The sequence below is a fragment of the Perognathus longimembris genome, chromosome 24 (genome assembly GCF_023159225.1).
Source record: "Perognathus longimembris pacificus isolate PPM17 chromosome 24, ASM2315922v1, whole genome shotgun sequence".
NCBI classification, from domain to species: domain Eukaryota; kingdom Metazoa; phylum Chordata; class Mammalia; order Rodentia; family Heteromyidae; genus Perognathus; species Perognathus longimembris.
The window spans coordinates 4,430,330-4,451,058 of NC_063184.1; the positions used below are offsets into that span (position 1 = coordinate 4,430,330).

The 20,729-nt window shown below is 45.0% G+C and overlaps 1 pseudogene; it reads right to left on the reverse strand.

The window, feature by feature from the left end:
- Positions 1-8,140: 8,140 nt before the first annotated feature.
- LOC125341432 lies at positions 8,141-19,080 on the reverse strand (annotated as a pseudogene).
- Between the last annotated feature and the right edge of the window lie 1,649 nt (positions 19,081-20,729).

The following is a 20,729-nucleotide window of genomic DNA, read 5'->3' on the forward strand; positions in this document are numbered from 1 at the left end:
ATTTAATATTTATCAGTGGCATTACATTTTTCTTACAATAGTAATTCATCATCATAAAGCCAATTTTCACTTATAGATTTTTGGATATTGTAATTGTAGTATTTCTAGGAAGAAAAGATTTCTCTAAAACATTAAAGAAAATTAAAGCCACTACAGATGGCTAGATTCAGGCTAATGGAAGAAAGGAACAAAACAAAGAAAACAGATGTAAACAGAAACATCAGGCTTTTCTCAAGGAAGAAAGTGGAATCTGCATCACAGTAAGGATTTTCTGTTTTTGAAACAGAAGCTTTCTATCACAGTAACCTATAACTTACATTTGTCATAGATTTATGTATGTATCATAGATTTATCATAGATTTATGAGAAACTATAGTTTTATATAGAGATATATCGTTATAGCTACTATATATAGTTATACATATTCTCTTTGTGCAACGTGATTCCATTATAGCCCAAGCACAACAAGGGAACTCACATGACAGACTGTGAGAAAACATTTGCTCCTGTTTTCAAAGTGTTTAATGTGTATGGTTGAGAATGGAGTCTTAAAACATTGCTGTCAGCAGTTACTCATTTGATTGACAGGTTCCTTCCGTAGAATCTAAAGGAGAGAGAAACCCTACAAGCAATTTAAGTGTGCAGAAAGCATCAGCTTTAAGACAGTCCTGGGTAAATGTCACCCTTGAACTCCTTCTCCTGGTAAACAGCTTCACCATTGTTTTTTAAAATAAGCCTTGAAGGAACCCAGAAACTATTGAAAGAACAAGTAAGCTCTCAGGACAAAAGTGGGAGCTTGAAAGTGACATAGGGTGCCCTTTGCTTCATACTCCAGCTCAGCTTCTCCCTATGACAAAGAATACAAACAAGATGCAAAGCAAAAGCCATTGCATTATAGTTTTTAGAAAAACAATTTTTAATTATAAAAATGAAATTTTGTGATAACACGATGTCAGACTAAACTTAATGTAAGCCTATGTATGTTGAACAGTAAAAGCTAAACCATAAAGAATAAGCACAAAATATTTGTTAGTATAGTATATTAATTATATGATTGCATTATGCTATAACATATCATAGATTTTTATTTTATTTTTTATAATTTTTAAATAGTGTACAAAGGGGTTTTAATTCATCATGCTAGTTTGTGAATACTGTTGTAAGGTGAATTATCAGAGAAGCCACATTTGAATAATCGAATCTTGTAGTCTTTGTTAGGATGCTAGCCCTCTGCAGGCAGCCAGTTGTTACAAAGGCCCGCAGCCTGCAAATACCCTTAACACTGTCAGGAAACAGGCCAGAGAGGAAAGAATGAACAAAAACAATACCAGCAAACCAATTCAGCTCCAAGGGAGAGCTGACTTGGGACACCATGGTGACCAGAGCCAGGAGACAGGACACAGGATGTGAACATGGAGACATGTGGCATGGCGTAATGGAACCGGAGCTGGCCTGACCCTAAATGGGGTCAGGTCAGGGGCAGGGTCACAGGAAGCTCCCAGACCCAGGCACTGGACTGACAGGTTCAGTAATCCACAGGCCAGGCGCCCACCCCTGTCTCCAGGGATTTGGGCACACCCATCACCTGACCACCTCCTAACCTCACACAATCTTTTCCCTCTTTCCAGACACCCCAGCCTCAGGCTTCTTTCCCAGGCTTGGTGGCTTGTTCTCCCCAGGGACGTGTGCCTTTATGCAGTTGGGCCCTGTGTCCACCCCTTCAGCATCAGGAGAACATTGTCTCCTCCGGGTTCTCGCTTTCACTTCCACCTGTAGCTTTCTTTTTCACATTGCCAAAAAAAGAAAGAGCAAAAGAAATACTTACTGGTACCACCAGAGGACAGGAATTAGGTGAAGAAAAGAGCATCCACTTACCCCCAGAACTAGCCCCAAGGAGATGGAATGGTGTTTAGAAAACAGATCTGTATTTAGAACTTAAAACTTATCTTGTAGTTTAAATCGTAAGAGGCAACTTAAAAGGTGCTGTGCTAGGTCCTGTGTATTAACTGAAACCTTCCTCGTGTCAGTCTGTTCCTTTACATCTTGGCTTTTCTCTCCGGTCAACTTTGCAATCACCAAGAAAGACCAGGTTCACCGAGGAGCAGCCTGTGTGGAGGACAAACCACAAGCAAGGCCTTCTGCTCATTGCCATAGAAAAAGCAGCCTATGACTCAGGAGGTTACTGTAAGGTTGGTGGAAGGGCTTCATGCAGATGCCCCCACCTGGTTAAGTGTCCACCCAGTTAGTTACCTGGGTAACCAGCAGACCTGGAGACAGTTACCTCCCCCTTCCCTGTGGTCACATCCTAATCTACCTGGCCACATTCTCCTGCCCCTGCCCTAGATAAGGCAGAGCTGCGTGGGGGTCACCCCTTCTCTCCTGCCATGCATCACCTCGGCCACAAGCCAGCAGTTCAGTAATAAACTTTCTCTCCTGCCTGCACACTGCGTGGTCTTTTCCTTTACCGGCTACCTACTTTAAAAACCTGACAGTTACTTCATTCCTTTTTGTGCCAGTAATAAAGGGATAACTTCTCCAAAATTCTCCCAGAGACAGAAGTATAGCTAATGGCCAACCAGGCCATACCTGTGACCTGGGCCTGTTAACTCTGCAGACCTTTCTCTCCTAGCCCCTGTTGTGGAGTCTATGGATCAACAGGCAATGAGACACTCAGATTAGAAAAATTAAAAAAAACAAACAAACATTTTATTGAGCAAGAAAATACTGGCGTGCCAGGACTGCACGTCGGGATCTCAAGGTGCAGTCCCAGGTGTTCTCAGAAGGCTGCTTATAAACCCCAAAACTACAGGAATGTTTCATTTAGCTTAACTATAGGGACTTGTTACTTCCAAGAGGTGTCAGTCACAACAAACAGGCCAGGGCACCTTGATCTTCACTTGAAATCATCTAACCATCAGGTGGCAAAACAGGATGCAACTCCAGGAGTGAGGGGAAGGGCAGCTGACAGGTGTGATCAATACAGAGCAAAACAAGTTCAAAGCAAGTTGGGTAAATACAACTACATAACTTCATATCAGGGCCAGCTTCAGAAAAGCTTTACATTGAACACTACAGAACAGTATTAGCAATACTTTGCTGTTGAAAGCTAGCATAACAACAGATCAGTCCCCTTTGAGCTAATGTCTCCATACCTGAAGATGGCTGAAGATTGAAGATATACTGAACCTGTTGTCTTCCAAGACCTGCCATGTGAAAAATCTCATGTTTCTGCTCTTCATCATTCTCTTTCTTTGTCATATGGGGGTGAAAGATTAGATATAGCTTGTAAAATGTAGACTTTAGTGCTGGGATCTAAAAACCCATTTTGAGTCTCTTCCTCCCTTTCTTTTTTTTAAAAATTTATTTATTTTATTAGACAAAAATTTTTTTGACAAGGTGTTGTGCAAAAGGGGTACAGTTACATAGTAGGGCAGTATGTAAATTTCTTGTGTTATCTTACCCCATGTTTTTCTTTCTGTAGGTCAGGTAGACATATATACAATACACAATGTACCAAGAACGTATACAGTAGCCACGTGGCCTACGCCAAAGAAAATTCGCCTAGGTCTTTAAATGTAATGTCTACAATAGACAGTATGTCGACAGTAGTCTTATTTGAACGTACATACATAGCTTTTGAGCTATTGTGATCCACTGAGAGGTCAATTTTTTACCTTTATATGTTGAGTAATTGTTTGGTTTTAGTTACATAATGTAGGGTCGCTGACCCAAACCTGTGGGAAATACCATTTGACAACAGGTTTTTGGTTTCACAGACCTGGTCTCTACTGTCTCCCCATCACCCCATTTTAACAGTCATATATCAGGGAGATCATTCCCCTTTGTTTTCTGTGTTCTAGGCTTGTCTCGCTCAACATTTGTTCAAGTTCTGACCATTTCCCTGCGAATAACAATATTTCACCATTCCTAATCACTATGTAGTATTCCATTGTGTATAGGTACCCTATTTTTTGGATCCATTCATCTATGGAGGGGCATCTGGGTTGTTTCCATATTTTGGCTATTGTGAATTGTGTAGCAATAAAGATGGAAGTGCAAATGTCTTTTTGATATCTTGGGACCTGCTGTTCAGGATAGATGCCTAGAAGTGGTATGGCTGGTTCATAGGTTAGGTCTATATTGAGCTTTTTGAGAAACCTCCATACTGTTCTCCAAAGAGGTTGTACTACTTTGCACTCCCACCAACAATGGAGAAGGGTTCCTCTTTCCCCGCCCCCGCCCCCCAGCATTTGTTGTTGCCTGAGTTCAGAGTATAGGCCATTCTAACTGGAGTGAGGTGGTATCTCAGGGTTGTTTTTATTTGCATTTCCTTTACTACCAGGGATGTTGAACATTTCCTCATATGTTTCTTTGCCATTTTTATCTCTTCTCTTTAGTTCCTTTGCCCATTTCCCAATTGGTTTACTGGGCTTAGAGGGGCTTAGTTTTTTGAGTTCTCTGTAGATGACAGATATTAGGCCTTTGTCTGATGCTGTGCTGGTAAAGATCCTTTTCCATATGGTTGGATCTCTATTTTGGTGGCTATGTCCTTAGCTGTGCAGAAACTTTTTATTTTGTAGTAGTCCCATTTGTCGAGTCTCTCCCCTATTTGTTGTGCACCTGGGACTATGATATTCAGGAAGTTCCTTCCTGTGCCTATAAGTTCTAGCGTCTTTCCTACTCTGTCCTTCAGTAGTTTCAAGGATTCAGGTCTGATATTGAGGTCCTTGATCCATTTTGAGTTGATCTTGGTGCATGGTGATAGGCTTGGGTCTACTTTGAGTTTTCTGCATATGGCTGCCCAGTTCTCCCAGCACCAATAGTTGAAGAGGCTCTGTTTATTCCATTGTATGTCTTTAGCTCCTTTGTCGAATATCAGCTGACTGTAAGAGTGCGGTTTTATTTCTGGATCCTCAATTCTAATCCATTGGTTTTCCGGTCTGTTTTTATACAAATACCAGGCTGTTTTTGTTATGATGGCTCTATAGTAGAGCTTGAAGTCTGGTATTGTGATACCTCCTGCACTGCTTTTTTTGCCTAGAATTGCTTTGGCTATTCTAAGTCTTTTGCTGTTCCATATGAATTTATGGATCGCTTTCTCTATTTCAGTGAAGAATGTCACTGGGATTTTGATAGGGATTGCATTGAATTTGTATAACAATTTGGGCAATATGGCCATTTTCACTATATTGATTCTGCCTACTCATGAACATGGGAGATCTTTCCATCTCCTTGTGTCTTCTTTGATTTCCCTTATTAGATTTTTATATTTCTCATTAAATATGTCCGTCACATCCTTGGTTAGGTTGATCCCTAGGTACTTTTTTTTTTTGGCTACTGTAAATGGAATTGTTTCCATAATTTCCTTTTCTTCTTGTACATTGCTGGTGTACAGAAAAGCTGCTGACTTCTGTGGATTGACTTTGTATCCTGCTACTTTGCCAAAATGGTTTATTAGGTATAGGAGTTTGGGAACTGAGTTTTTTGGGTCCTTCAGATGTAAGATCATGTCATCTGCGAATAGGGATAGCTTGATTTCTTCCTTGCCGATGTGGATCCCTTTGATGTCCTCCTCTTACCTTATTGCTATGGCTAGGGATTCCAGCACTATGTTGAAAAGAATTGGGGAGAGTGGGCATTGAAGGGGGAATGAGGAGTTAAAGTAAACCCCATTTTCAGGCAGCCCCCATTTTGTTGTCTGTTTAAACTATGAGCAAACCCAGGGCAAGCTTATTAGGTCCCAGCTGGTCAAGAACTCTAACCGCCTGGGAATGCTTAACTCTAATCGCCCCCAGAATGCCTCAAGCCCTGAGCCAATCAGATTTGTATCCATGTCCTAATCTTGCTTGCTTGAACACTTGATTGCTGTAACTTTGTTTTGTTGTCTTACTTGAACACCTCATGGCTGTAACTTTGTTTTTTGCCTTTATAAGCCCTGTGTAAAAGCCCTGGGGCTTCCTCCTAACTTCCGCTGTGTCGGTGGATAGGACGAGGCCCGAGTTGCAGCTCGCCTGAATAAAGCCTTGCCTTGCTTTTGCATTTCAGAACATCTGAGTCTCGGTGGCCTTCTTGGTGGTCGTTTTGCGACTTGGCATAACAGGTATCCTTGACTTGTTCCTGAGTTTAGGGGGAATGATTTAAGTTTCTCTCCATTTAATATGGTTTTAGCAGTTGGTCTGTTGTATATGGCTTTTATTGTTTTGAGGAATGTTCCATCTATTCCTGTTCTCTCCCAGAGCTTTTAATAAGTATGGATGTTGTATTTTGTTAAAGGCTTTTTGGGCATTGAGTGAGATAACAATGTGATTCTTGATTTTAGTTCTGTTTATGTGGTGAATTACATTGACTGATTTATGGATGTTGAACCATCCTTGTGACTGTGGGATGAAGCCTACTTGGTCATGATGTATAATTTTCTTCATCAGTTTCTGGATCCTGTTAGCTAATATTTTATTGAGGATCTTTGCGTCTGTGTTCATTAGTGATATTGGTCTGTAGTTCTCTTTTTTGGTTGGGTCTTTGCCTGGTTTGGGAATGAGTATGATATTAGCTTCATAGAATGAGTTTGGGATTTCTCCCTCTGTTTCTATTTCGTTGAAGAGTTTGAGTATTAGCTCCTCACTAAAGGTTTTATAGAATTCGTTGGTGAATCCATCTGGGCCTGGGCTTTTCTTTGTTGGGAGATTCTTGATTACACCCTGTATCTCTTCCTCCCTTTCAGAGCAAAAATGAGTTAATTTTTCTTGAGTCCTGCCATTATTATCCCATACAGTATAGTTTTCTAGTCTTCATTTCCACTGTAAACTGCCTGGTTTCATATCAAGAATCCAGATTATTTGGAAGAGGGCTTTTTTTAATTTTTTAAATCACTGCCATGATCTGTATGTACTGTGTTGGTCTGTTGTGTAGAAACAGATCCCACCACTGCAGCCAGGTCAGGGATAGGCCAGACTCATCATCAATAAGTGAGGACTGTTTACTGAGGAACAGTGAGGGGCACAGACCTTCCTGTGGGTTTGGAGGTTGTGCCAGGGGGGTGAATTTGGGACCAGGCTTATATGGGGCCTGAGCCAGGAGGTAGAAGTTAATGAAGGAGCTACTAGGTCTAACAAGTTGGTGCTTTTCCATTTGGCCCACAAAAGGGTTGTTTACAGCTGGGCCTATGTGAATTGCCTTGTCTGCACATCAAAGCTGGGCCTAGGTGAAATGTCCTGTCTGCATATCAAAGCAAGTTTGCATATTGAGGTTTCTGCTTGGTGTTTGTATGTGCCTGAGGTAATAGTGCAGGGTCAGTCCTTCAATGTGAGCTGTGGTGAAGGATTTGGATACAGGAACTGTGGTTCCATTCTGAGACCTGGTATAGCCACCAATATAATCTTAGGAATGAGTGATGATATCTCTAAGGTTTATTAAGGTAGGTATCCAGTAAAGGAGAATGCTATGCAGCATTCAGGCAGGAGAAAAAGAGTTTATTCCTGAAATGCTGGCCTGTGTCCAAGATAATGCAAGGCTGGAAAAAAGGCAACCTGGCCCTGCCTTATCTAGGGCAAGGGTGGGGAGGTATGGCCAGGTGAGGGGAAGTAGTTGCCTCTAGATATACCAGTTACCCAGGTAACACAGGTACTGGACAGAGACTTTGGGTGGGGGGGGGAGGGCATCAGCATGGAGCCCTTCCAGGGTGGACTTTACAATATGTTCTTTTTTTTTTCACTGTTTAAGGAATTTTATTAAAGCAAGAATTTTATAATCTAAATTATGTTTCCTCGCACAGTTATCGATTCTGTTACTTAGAACTGACATCCTGAGCTATTCCACAGTAAAGAATTACAAAATTAAAGAAAGGAATGCTTTAAATTTTTGTACTTTGCTGAAAATTCTTTCTCCCAGGGTCTATGAAATATTAATTTGTTTTTATATTTTACTATTTTTTGTAGTTTTTTTTTGTTTTTAAATCAAGTAATCTAGGACTAGCACTGTTTGCTTGACCTGGCATTTGCTCAGTACATAAGGGTCAAACTTTTCTTTCCTTTTTTATTTATTTTATATTTTGCAATTTTTTTTCATAATACTTGTTTTTTGATTATTAGATATTTTTCTTCGGTGAAGCATGAGTTTCTTTTCATGGTCCCTGATCAATTTTTTAAACAGTGGGAATACCAGTGGCACTGTTTACTGCTTTCTGGGCAGCCTCTTTAGCTTGGTGGGCTTGTAGTACAGCTACAGCTTCATCAACCTTAGATCACAGAGACTCTGGACACTCAAGCATATGAAGTAATTCTGTATTATCTATCTCCAACAACATGCCAGTGATTTTACCAGCAAGAGTAGGGTGCATGGCTTGGATAAGAGGAAACAGCCTTTCACCCAACATTTGCTTTTGCTCTTGGTGGGGGGGGGGGGCAGATGCCAACATGGAAGCAGTCAAAGGTTCCTGACCTTGTACATGAACAGCAGGCTGTTGCATGGTAACTTGTGGCTGTGCATTAAGATGTTGCTGAGGATTGCAGACGCCTGCAGCATACTTATACTGGGGAACGGTGCAGACAGCAGGAGTGGCTGCGGCAGCAGCAGCTGCAGGACGTGGACCCATTGTTTGTGTTGGTGTGTTAGCAACACGCTGTGTGGACAAGACTTGTGGAACCTGTGAAGAAGCTGGTCTCATAGTACTAAACGGTGGTCAAGGAGTGGCTGGGCGGATAGCACTGGGCATATTTTGGAATGGATGAGGTCTGGCACCCTGAGCAGTCCAGCAAGGACTTGGTCTTAGTTGAGCAATTTGGCTAGGAGGATAGTATGCAGCACGGTTCTGAGTCTGTGGGATAGCTGCCATGAAGTAACCTGAAGGAGGTGCTGGCTGGTAGGGGTTGATTACAGGGTTGGGCACAGCTCGTACACTTGCCATTCTTTGCATATACTGGTGAGCTTGGCGCTCTTCTTTGCGCTGAGCTAAAACTTTGTGGCCACAATTCTACCATTCATTTCTGTTACTGCTTTAGTGGCTACTTCCAGGGAGGAGAAACAAACCCAAACCCTTTGCTTCGACCACCTTCCATCATAACCTGTGCACGAGTGATTGTACCAAATGGAGAAAACTCTTTCCGGAGACGTTCATCATCAATACCATCATCAAGATTTTTCACATAAAGGTTAACACCCTGGTATCTGGTGATCCTATCTTGCTTCATCTGCTCAAATTTGTGCTTCAGTTCTGTCTGTCATTTCACTTTTTTCTGAGCTCGACCAACGTAAATTTGTTTTCCATTGAGCTCCTTTCCGTTCATCTCATCCACAGTTTTCTGTGCATCTTCATGCCTTTCAAAGCTTACAAATCCAAATCCTTTGGATTTCCAACTTTCATCAGTCATTACTTTCACACTTAAGGCAGGTCCAAACTTGCCAAATAGTTCCTTAAGGTACTCATCATCCATGTCTTCTCCAAAATTCTTGATGTAAACATTGGTGAATTCTTTTGCCCTAGCTCCAAGTTCTGCTTCTTGTTCCTTACGAGACTTAAATCGTCCAACAAATACTTTGCGATCATTTAGAAGCATCCCATTCATTTTTTCAATAGCTGTTTCAGCTGCTTCTTGTGTCTCAAAATATACAAATCCATAGCCCTTGGAACCATTTTCATCACAAACCACCTTACATGAAAGGATGTTACCAAAAGCAGAAAATGTATCATACAGTGCTTTATTATCAATGGATTTTGTAATAGGGAGGTCAGATCTGGCCAGTGCCATCACTAACTGTGGAGGGACTTCAGGTTGACTCCAGCTCAGGTAAGAGCAGAAGCCAACTCCATCTCCACTAAGCCCTCCCCCACCCTATTCAGGGAAGCTCCCCTTTATCATGATAAATTATGTAGATTGACCACCTGAGGCCTGGGAGCTTCAAGGGAACCTGTGTCCTCCTCTTTATTATGATAAGTTATGTAGATTGACCACATGAGGCCTGGGAGCTTCAAGGGAACATGTGCCCTCCTATGAGTAGGCGTATCCACCTGCATCATGTGAGCCCCACCAAGTCCGTGTGCCAATTCTAACTAGAATGATAGGTTGGTTCAAACAGATATTATGAGACAGACTGTAACTCTATTGGCCACCTGTGTGTGGCCTAGCATGCTCTGTAAGTGTTGTATCTTCATTGGTCACCTGCCTGTGGCAAGTTTGTCTGTGATGTTTGCCTTATAACCAGGCTGGAAGGCCACACGTACAGGTGGTTCCAGCTCCCGAGTCTGGGCCCTGATCCTGCACACGTGGTCGGCAGTTTCGGCTCCCGAGTCTGGGCTGCAACCAATGCCGATCAGTTCACTTTTTGTTCACTTTTACTTCCCCAATAAATCCGTCTTTTTGGCATCTTGTAGCTGGAGACTGTGTGGTGGACTCTTGGGGGAACCAGGAATCCCCTCCCTTGGGGAGGACCCCATTTCATTGTAGCGAATCCCCACTCTACTTCATACTGGTGCATTGGCCGGGAAGAGTCCTTAACTACAATATTTTGTTGGGGAAGATGCCCAGGTGAAGAAAAGGAACCTCCAGAGGTATGAGGTATGTCTAGGGCCACCTGAGTGCCACTGTCTTAGGGCTGCCTGAGCGGGCCTGTCTTTAGGGCCGCCAAAGTGGGCCCATTGGTAAATGGGCTGCCAAGTGGGCCCCGCCTGTAAAGGTGCTGGAGAGTGCACCGTCTGAGGCTGCTGAGTGGGCCTGTCTGTAAGAGTGCACTGGAAAGTGCGCTGGCCATAAAGGTCATCTGTGCGGCTGCCGAGTGGGCCCGTCTGAATCTGAAGGTACACCATTTGAAGGCCTAAGACAGAAGCTGGATGCGGCAGAGCTCTCTAAGGCTGGGGCGGTCAATGGACACCTTGACTCCCTTCTGGAGGTCCTCATTGGGGAGGACATGTATGGATTTTGTCAAAAGATCAGCAATTCTGACCTTGTTCCTTGTTCTGCACGTGATCTTTTCTATCTGTGTCTGTTCACACTCCTTCTCCTGCTTGCTAGTGCTATGATTGACTTTCCTCTACAGGGAATGACCAAAATCCACCGAGGAACTGCTCCTCTACCTGTGTCTGCTCCTGATTTTGCTTTTGGTTATTGTTACTATCAGATGTGTTTTACAGGAAAATATGGGACGACAAGCGGCTCCTGCTGAGAAACTTCCCCTAAACCTAGTCTTAGACCATTTTAAAGATTTTGAGAAGAGAGGAAAGTTATCTGGTGATTGTGTCTTCCCTGGAAAACTGACTACTTTCTGCCAGCTGGTATGGCCCACCCTCAGTACTAGGTGGCCCCCAGAAGGCACCTTTAATCTCTCACTTGTTTATGAATCCCAGGCAATTATTATCAGCGACCGAGAATATCTGGACCAGGTTCCCTATGTCGTAGCATGGCGCTATTTAATGGAGGAACCTCCAGAGTGGCTGAAACCCCTTTTGCCTCTGGAGAATACCTCCATGACAGTTTTGGCTTTGAAATCACAGCCACTGCTGCTTCCTAAACAGCTGAAGGGCATGCTGCCTCTCCTGCCGGAGTAGGAAGAGGATATCTTGTATCTTGCTAGCACCCCACTCAACACCCCCCCCCCCCCCCCCGCATCCACCATAGGGTGCCTATTGACCTCGCCCTCAGGGAGTCAGATCAAGACCTCTTGAGCCCATTCCATACATGCTCTGGCTCTTCATATGGGGAGGCTGGGAGAAGGGACAGGAGAGAGACTCGCCCCTTGGCCCACCAAAGTAGGGATCCCCTTCCTCCCCCTGCTGTACTTCCACTTAGACAGGTGGGACCCCTGAAGAGGGTCAGGCTCACCCTTATGAGGTTCATGTCCCCTTTGCTTCTAATGATCTATTAAATTGGAAACAGAAGAACCCTCCCTTCTCAAAGAAGCCTCAGGCACTAACCTCTTTGTTAGAAACTCTCTTTATGACTCATCAACCCACCTGGGCCAATATTCAACAACTCCTGGACATCCTCTTCACCACTGAGGAGAAAGACAGGATTCTCTGGGAAGCCAAGAAGCTGGTCCCAGGAAACAACGGCAGGCTATCAGAAGACCCCCTTGAGATAGGGGAAGCCCTCCCTTCCTGGAATCCGGACTGGAACCCGAATTCGTCGGCAGGTAGGGAGCGGCTAAAGGTTTATCGCCAGACTATTCTGGGCAGTCTCCGGACTGCTGGAAAGCGCCCTATGAATTTGTCTAAGGTAGGGGAAGTAAGAGCAGCCTATTTAGAAAGGCTTCTTGGTGCTTACCGTACTTATACTCCTATAGATCCAGAGGCTGAGGAAAATAAAAAGGCGATTAATATAGCATTTGTGGGACAGGTAGCTCCAGTCATTAGAAGAAAGATTCAGAAAATTGAAGGGTTTGAAGGAAAAAATTTGTCAGAGTTAGTGGAGATTGCCACTAGAGTTTTTGACAACAAGGGATTCTGCAGAAGAGAGACAGGTTAGGAAATTGGCTAAGATTTTTGCTATTTCCCAAGAGGAACAGAAGAGGAAAACAGCCCCATGAGCCCCATGAGAGGAGACTATGGAGAAGTAGAAGTAGGGAAAGAGTGTGGAAGTTAGAGAAGGATCAGTGCAGCTACTGCAAGAGGAAAGGGCATTGGAGAGGAGAATGCCCAAAGAGAAGGGAAACCAAAACACTGGCCTTGGATGATTGTCAGAGTCGGGGCACTCCCTGCCCAGAGCCTAGGGTAACTCTAAAAGTGGAGGGAAAACCAGTCAGATTCTTAGTGGACACTGGAGCAGACATGTCAGTTTTAAAGCAGGCCTTAGGGCCGATGACCAACCAAAAGACGAAAGTACGGGGGGCCATGGAATCTAAAAGTTATCAATGGACTACAAGTGGAAAAGTGGACTTGGGCAAAGGAACTGTGACTCATTCCTTTTTAGTAATGCCCGAGTGTCCATACCCCTTGTTGGGGAGAGACCTATTACAAAAATTGGGAGCACAAATCAAGTTTGAGGCGACGCAGATTAGAGTTGACTTGAAACCCCTACAGGAGAATCAGATCCTAAAGCTATCACTGCCAATAGCCCAACAGTTGCCCTTTCAAACTCCTCCAGGAGCTCCAAGAGAGGTTTCCCCAAGTGTGGGCAGAAACCAACCCACCAGGCCTGGCTGTCCATCAGAGCCCAGTGCTGGTCCAGCTGAGGGCTTCTGCTGAACCTGTGAGAGTGAGACAGTACCCCATGGTCTCAGAAGCAAGAGAGGGGATCAGGGTCCATATCAACCGCCTCCGACAAGCAGGGATACTGGTCCTGTGCCAGTCGCATTGGAATATACCACTTCTTCCTGTAAAGAAGGTAGAGACAGGCGACTATAGGCCCGTGCAAGACTTGAGAGAAGTAAACAAGAGGGTTGAAGACATTCACCCAACTCTACCTAACCCATATACTCTGCTCAGCATGCTTGACCCCAAGAAACAGGTTTATACAGTCCTAGACCTGAAGGACGCCTTCTTCAGCATCCCACTAGCGAAGGCCAGTCAGCCCCTATTTGCCTTCGAGTGGGCAGATCCGGAGAACGGATATCAAGGACAACTGACCTGGACCAGGCTGCCTCAAGGGTTCAAGAACTCCCCCACCATCTTTGATGAGGCACTGCACACGGACCTCCGTGAGTACCGACTCTCTTTCCCCGAGGTTTCCTTGTTACAATATGTGGATGATTTGTTGATAGTGGCAGAAACAGAGGAGATCTGCTTACAACCCACTGAAGGGTTCCTAAAGGTGCTACAGAAACTTGGCTACCGGGTCTCAGCAAAGAAGGCCCAGCCGTGCACCAAGAGAGCCACATATCTTGGGTATGATCTCGAAGGGGGACTCAGGACCTTGTCGAGCTCCAGGAAACAAGCAATCATGCAGATCCCCACTCCCAAGACTAAGAGGCAAGTAAGGGAATTCTTGGGAACTGTGGGTTACTGTAGACTCTGGATTTGGGGGTTTGCTGAAGTAGCACAGCACTTATATGAGATTACCAAAGGGCCAGGAGAAAATATTAGATGGACAGAAGAAGAGGAATGGGCATTCCAGACCCTTAAAAAGCAGCTAGTCTCAGCTCCAGACCTGGCCATTCCGGATATCCACAAACCTTTCCACCTATTCGTGGATGAAAAGGCTGGAGTGGGAAAAGGCGTGCTAACTCAGAAGTTAGGACCCTGGTATCAGCCAGTGGCCTACTTATCTAAAAAATTGGACCCTGTTGCATCAGGATGGCCTACCTGCCTTAGGGTGATTGCAGCAATGGCTCAGCTAGTCAAAGACTCTAACAAGGGGCAGGACCTAGTGGTAACTACTCCCCATGCAGTTGAGAACTTGTTGCGAAGCCCCCCGGACCGGTGGATGTCCAATGCCAGGCTAACACAGTACCAGGCCCTGTTGCTCAACCAGCCTAAAGTGACTTTCCAAGCTTCCACAGCCCTCAACCCTGCCACACTGCTGCCAGACACTGATCAGACAGTGCTGCATGACTGTGCAGAGGTTGTGGCCCATGTCCACAGCATTTGACCAGACCTCACAGATGTCCCGCTACCAGACGCAGAAAAGACCATGTTCACTGATGGGAGCAGCTACGTGATGGACAAAGTGAGGCTAGCAGGAGCAGCAGTAGTGGAAGGGGACCAGGTCGTCTGGGCTGAGCCGTTACCAGTGAGCACCTCAGCACAAAAAGCTGAGCTCATTGCCCTAACCCAAGCTCTGACGCTGGGAAAGGACAAGAAGGTCAACATCTATATGGACAGCAGGTATGCATTTGCCACTGTACATGTACACGGGGCCATTTACAAGGAACGTGGGCTGCTGACCGCAGAAGGCAAAACCATCAAAAACAAGGAACAGATATTAGGCCTACTTCAGGCCTTATGGTACCAAAGGCAGTCGCTGTAATGCACTGCCAAGGACATCAGAAGGGAAACTCAGAGGAGGCAAAGGGGAACCGGAGAGTGAATGAGGCTGCACAGGAAGTGGCTACAAGTGATAGGGGCCTGATGACATTAACCCTTCTCCTGACGCCAGCCCTCCCAGAGGAGCCCCAGTATTCTTCTGAAGATCAAAAGGTTCTCCAGTCTCTTCACAATGTAAGTGAAAAGGGAAACTGGAAACAGATTCACAGCGAAAGAATTATTCTTCCACTGAAAGAGGCTATACGAGCCCCCTTGAGTAGGAAGTTACCCAAGCCCCTCTCCCTCCGGGACACGACGACAAACCCCCCATCCTGTCATCTATTGTCATCTGGACTTTGCAGTTATCTGGACTTTGTAGCCTGTAAGCAGTCACCCAACCCCACCTTGAGGGGAACAAACAAAAGGCGCCAGCCCTGTTCGGGAAATTGTGTCCAAAAGGTCACTTCCCCATTCCAAGAATCCGCGCACACGTGCAGCTTGGCACGTATCCCTTACCAGCCTAAATTAGGATTCCTTAAAATGATTGGTAAATGTATGTGACTCAGTGTAAAATGATTGGCTGCCTGCGTGCAGACCACGATGTGTTACTTTAAATCTATTGGTTACAAATGCGCGGGCTTTACCCTAATGGATAGTAGAGTCCAATATAAGGTCACCCTCAGAAAAGCTCGGGGCTCTCAGTTATTGACTGGTTTACGGTCATGCTGTGAGCCCGAGCCTGCTCGAATAAACCCTTTGCTTTTGCATGAGAACGTCTCTTGGTGTCCTCCATTCCGTGGATGCGCTTCTCGACCCTTTCACCACGAGCATTAGGATGGACTCTCATTAAGCAAATACACCAGGAAACCCATCTAGGAAAGAGCAAGCTAGCGGAATTAATCCGCCGGTTCTACTATATGCCTGAAATGGACAAAATGCTAGAAGATATTACCAGTCGGTGCATGCCATGTCAGAGGACAAATGCTGCTGGTCAAGTAGCCGTCAGAGGAAGGAGGGAAAGAGGAATGGTGCCAGGAGCCTATTGGGAGGTAGACTTTACTGAGGTAAAAACAGGCAAGTATGGATATAAGTACCTGCTAGTTTTTGTAGACACCTTTTCAGGATGGACAGAAGCTTTCCCAACCAAGTGGGAAACAGCACAGACTGTAACAAAGAAGGTGATAGAGGAGATAATTCCCAGGCTTGGACTCCCAGTGGCCATAGGCTGAGACAATGGCCCTGCTTTCATCTCTCAGGTAACCCAGCTTTTGGGTAAGTCATTGGGGATTAATTGGAAATTGCATTGTGCCTATCACCCCCAAAGTTCAGGTCAGGTAGAGAGGATGAATAGGACTTTAAAGGAGACCTTACCCAAATTGACCCTTGAGACTGGTGAAAACTGGAGGCCCTCCTACCATTTGCCCTTCTGCGGGTATGCTGTACACCATACTTTAAGGGCATCACACCTTATGAGATAATGTTCAGGAGGCCTCCTCGCTTATGCCCTAAGCTTGGTTCTGAAGCCATAGCTGAATTGTCTAACCAACATTTGTTACAGTCCTTACAGGCCCTGCAGAGAACCCAAAATGAACTTTACTCCCAGATCAAGGCTGCTCATGAGAAGCTGCCTAAAGATGTCCCAGCCTTACACCCTTTTGTGCCAGGACAGGTGGTGTGGGTAAGGCGACATAAGACTGAATCCTTGGAGCCCTGCTGGAAAGGCCCCTACACTGTAGTCTTGACCACTTCTACTGCTGTCTAAGGACAGGCCTAAGGACCTGGATCCATGCCTACCACGTCAAAGCAGCTAACCTGACCAAGGAGGACAAGTGGAAGGTGGTGCAATCTGGTGATGACCCACTAAAATGGACATTTGTGAAACATTTGAACTAATAATGTTCTTATGACTTTGATAAAGAGTAAGAATGGGCGAGTTTAAGTTTAAACTTGGAGTTTGAGCATTACCAAATTTTTGGAGGTTTTTAACATTGTCAAAAGAGGAACTGAGGAAAAGACTTTGAAATCAAAAATGCATTTCCAGTCTATCTATAGGCATTTTGTAACAGTTTTCAACAGAGCCACAGAGGACAGGTGATTCCTAACATTGGCCCTTAATAAGTTCCAGGTATGAGCATACTTACAAACTATTTCTGTGTGGACCACCTTGTTGCCTTAATTGGAATAAAGTGGCCTCTTATAAGACTCACTGATCTGAAATCTGCAGTTTGAAGCCAGCCTGGGCAGAGAAAGGTCCCTGTGAGAGTCTTCATCTCTAATCAGCCAGCAGAGTGCTGGGAACAGAGTTGTGAGTTGCTTTGAGGCTCAAAGTGGTAAAGTGCTAGTCTTGTGCTAGAGAGCTGAGGGACAGCACTCAAGCCCTGAGTCCAAGTTCAGCGACAGACCAAGAGAAATGCCAAAGGTGCATTTACCTCAGAGTGGAAAAGTCACTCTTGGGACAAATGGAGCATCCAGAGGCAGCAAGCCACTGCTTGGATGGCAGAGACAGTGTCAGATCTGAGTCACCTGTGTTTGGCCTTTCAAAAGTTAACCGGAGCAGGGAGGTCCTAAAAGAATAGTTTGTAAGCATGCCTTTCTAAATGCCCATGTCTATCTACTGGGCAGGAACTTGCCAGTCATCTGTGACAGTGGGTAGTAAAGCTAAGATATTGGGGAGACATTCTTCCTGTGGTAACCTTCCCACTCCTCTAAGTTAACTGGAGTTGAGGAGTTCTATTAAGAAAAACATGCACATGCGTGGCAGGCTACAGAGTCACTCCCAGGAAATGCTTGGAGTGGGAGGTGTATCCAAGTGTATTAGAGTGTCCAGATGAACTAGGGTGTGACCTCAGAGGAGGTGTGCCAGTTACCTAGGTAACTGGATGGAGATTTAAAACAGGTGAGAACACCTGCAGCTGTCCTGGGGATGAAACTCATAGATAACAAGGTTCTTTCTGGGTACAAGCTTAAGAGCAGCAGTCACATCAGACTGGCTCTTGTATCAACCTTGCTCTCCCCAGAAACCTTTGGGTGGAGTCATATTACAGTCCAGGCAAGATTAAGCTCTCCAAGAAAAATCAATGATTTGATTTTTATGTACCAGAAAAAAAATTGGGGGAATGTATAGGGAGGTCAGATCTGGCCAGTGCCATCACTAACTGTGGAGGGACTTCAGGTTGACTCCAGCTCAGGTAAGAGCAGAAGCCAACTCCATCTCCACTAAGCCCTCCCCCACCCTATTCAGGGAAGCTCCCCTTTATTATGATAAGTTATGTAGATTGACCACCTAAGGCCTGGGGGCTTCAAGGGAACCTGTGTCCTCCTCTTTATTATGATAAGTTATGTAGATTGACCACATGAGGCCTGGGAGCTTCAAGGGAACATGTGCCCTCCTATGAGTAGGCTTATCCACCTGCATCATGTGAGCCCCACCAAGTCCGTGTGCCAATTCTAACTAGAATGATAGGTTGGTTCAAACAGATATTATGAGACAGACTGTAACTCTATTGGCCACCTGCGTGTGGCCTAGCATGCTCTGTAAGTGTTGTATCTTCATTGGTCACCTGCCTGTGGCAAGTTTGTCTGTGATGTTTGCCTTATAACCAGGCTGGAAGGCCACACGTACAGGTGGTTCCAGCTCCCGAGTCTGGGCCCTGATCCTGCACACGTGGTCGGCAGTTTCGGCTCCCAAGTCTGGGCTGCGACCAAGGCTGGTCGGTTCACTTTTTGTTCACTTTTTACTTCCCCAATAAATCCGTCTTTTTGGCATTTTGTAGCTGGAGACTGTGTGGTGGACTCTTGGGGGAACCAGGAATCCCCTCCCTTGGGGGGGGACCCTGTTTCATTGTAGCGAATCCCCACTCTACTTCAGATTTGTCCAAATTTTTAATGAATATGTTGCCCACTCCACTTTTACGAAGTGATGGATCATGCTGAGACCACATGATGCGCACTGGCTTGCCCTTTATAACATTAAAATTCATGGTGTCCAAAGCACGATCTGTGTCTGCCGGCTGTTGGAAGTTCACACATGTGTAGCCCAAGGAGTGGTGGGTGATCATGTCCCTGCAGACCCGGATGGAGAGGATGGGCCCGGCTGGGCTGAACTTCTTGTAGAGCATCGCCTCGGTCATGTCGGGGTGTAGATCCCCCACGTAGAGCGAGGCCATGGGGTAGCTGGGGGTGCTGGGGTTCATCTCAGCAGAGCTGCCCACAAGGCCACAGGCTGCGACCTTCCGGTGAGAGGAGAGCGAGTGCTGCATCCCGGGGGCCAAAGCCGGGGGGAGGGGAGCGGGGGCGAGTGCAGAGGGACAAAAATCAACCGGAATCGAAGACTACTCAACCGCCACAGAGCCAAGTCGCTTTTGCTGCTGCCTCGGAGTGGCTGGCTGCTGGCTGGGAGAGAGGCTGGTGGGCAGAAGGGTGGGAAGGCCTTGGTCTCTGGGTTTCTACTTGGAGCTGCTGCAGGGCTGCAGGCGGGCGGGCGGGTCGGTCTCCACTGCTTCACAGGGTTATTTTATAAAAGAGGAGGAAGGAAAAAAAAGTCTCCGGCGGGGGAGACACGGATTTTTTGTAATTTCTTTTAGGTTTTTTAAAAGGATTTTTGATTTTTTTTGTATTTTTTAATAATAAATGTGTGTTCCGAGCCTGGAGCACACACTCTGCACTCTCAGCACTAACCGCCGGTGAAAGGGGCCACAATATGTTGATGCTTGTCTAATTGTATGACTATCATCTGAAAAGACTGGGACTTCTTTGTGAAAACTTCTATCACAGGGCTCTAAGTCTACTACAGAATGAATATTTGCTGAATGGACAATGAATGAATGGATTATGTATACATGCTAGATATATGTACATAGATTAAATAATTTTATTGGACATCAAAGGGCTTTATTTTATTAGTAAAATTAACTGAAGTATACTATGCAAATCTGCACTGTAAATGTCCTGGAAACCTAGTGACAAGATCTTCATATCACAGACACAGAAACTCTAACCCCCAAACCACAAAGTTCCTGTGGAACTAGGGATGAAATCATGCAACACTTGGGCAAGAAGAGATCTGAGAACCATTTTCCCAGCTCTCTCCATCAAGACACATACATTTGCCACTTGAGTTATAGGGTAGGTGACACAGCACACTTTTCCAAAGGTTATGGGGACCATGATTACAACTCAGTATTCAGTGGGGCACACAATGACATTTAACTTTGCTCTTTCCCATGCATTCATTTCTCAGTTGAGATACTGGATGACATGCTCAGATGAGGAAATCTAAGCATTTAGAAGATAAATCCCCTATGCCAGGTCTGTGATTCCTTAACTACTCATGAGGCTGATTCCTGAAGATTCTCTATTCCAACCCAGCCTGTGCAGCAAAGTTTGTAAGATTCTGTCTCTAATTAACCAGCAATTGCCAGACTGGAGGTGTAACTCAAGTAGGAAATCACCAATAATGAGCAACAAAGTCCAGAAAGAGCACAAGCCACTGAGTTCAAACCAACAAGCAACACTGATAGATTTCTTATTCAAGTCACACAGGTTTTTAGAATCAAAGCCACATCCCAGGCCTCCTGATCCATCCAATATTCTTTTCTCAGGTTGGCTTAACTATTTTTAGTTTCAAAGGCCCAAAGTAGTATGCTAACTCATAATTTCACTACCATCGCTTTGTCAGTGGCTGTAAGAATGAAACCACATTGACATAGACAAGGCAGTAAACTGTATTTCAGAAACATTCATCTCAGATTGTGTCATAAGGACCCAGAATCTCGGGACACAAAGCAAACTACAGCTCTAAGAATTCTTTTCCTATTTCAATGAGTTGGTCACCCAGAAAATA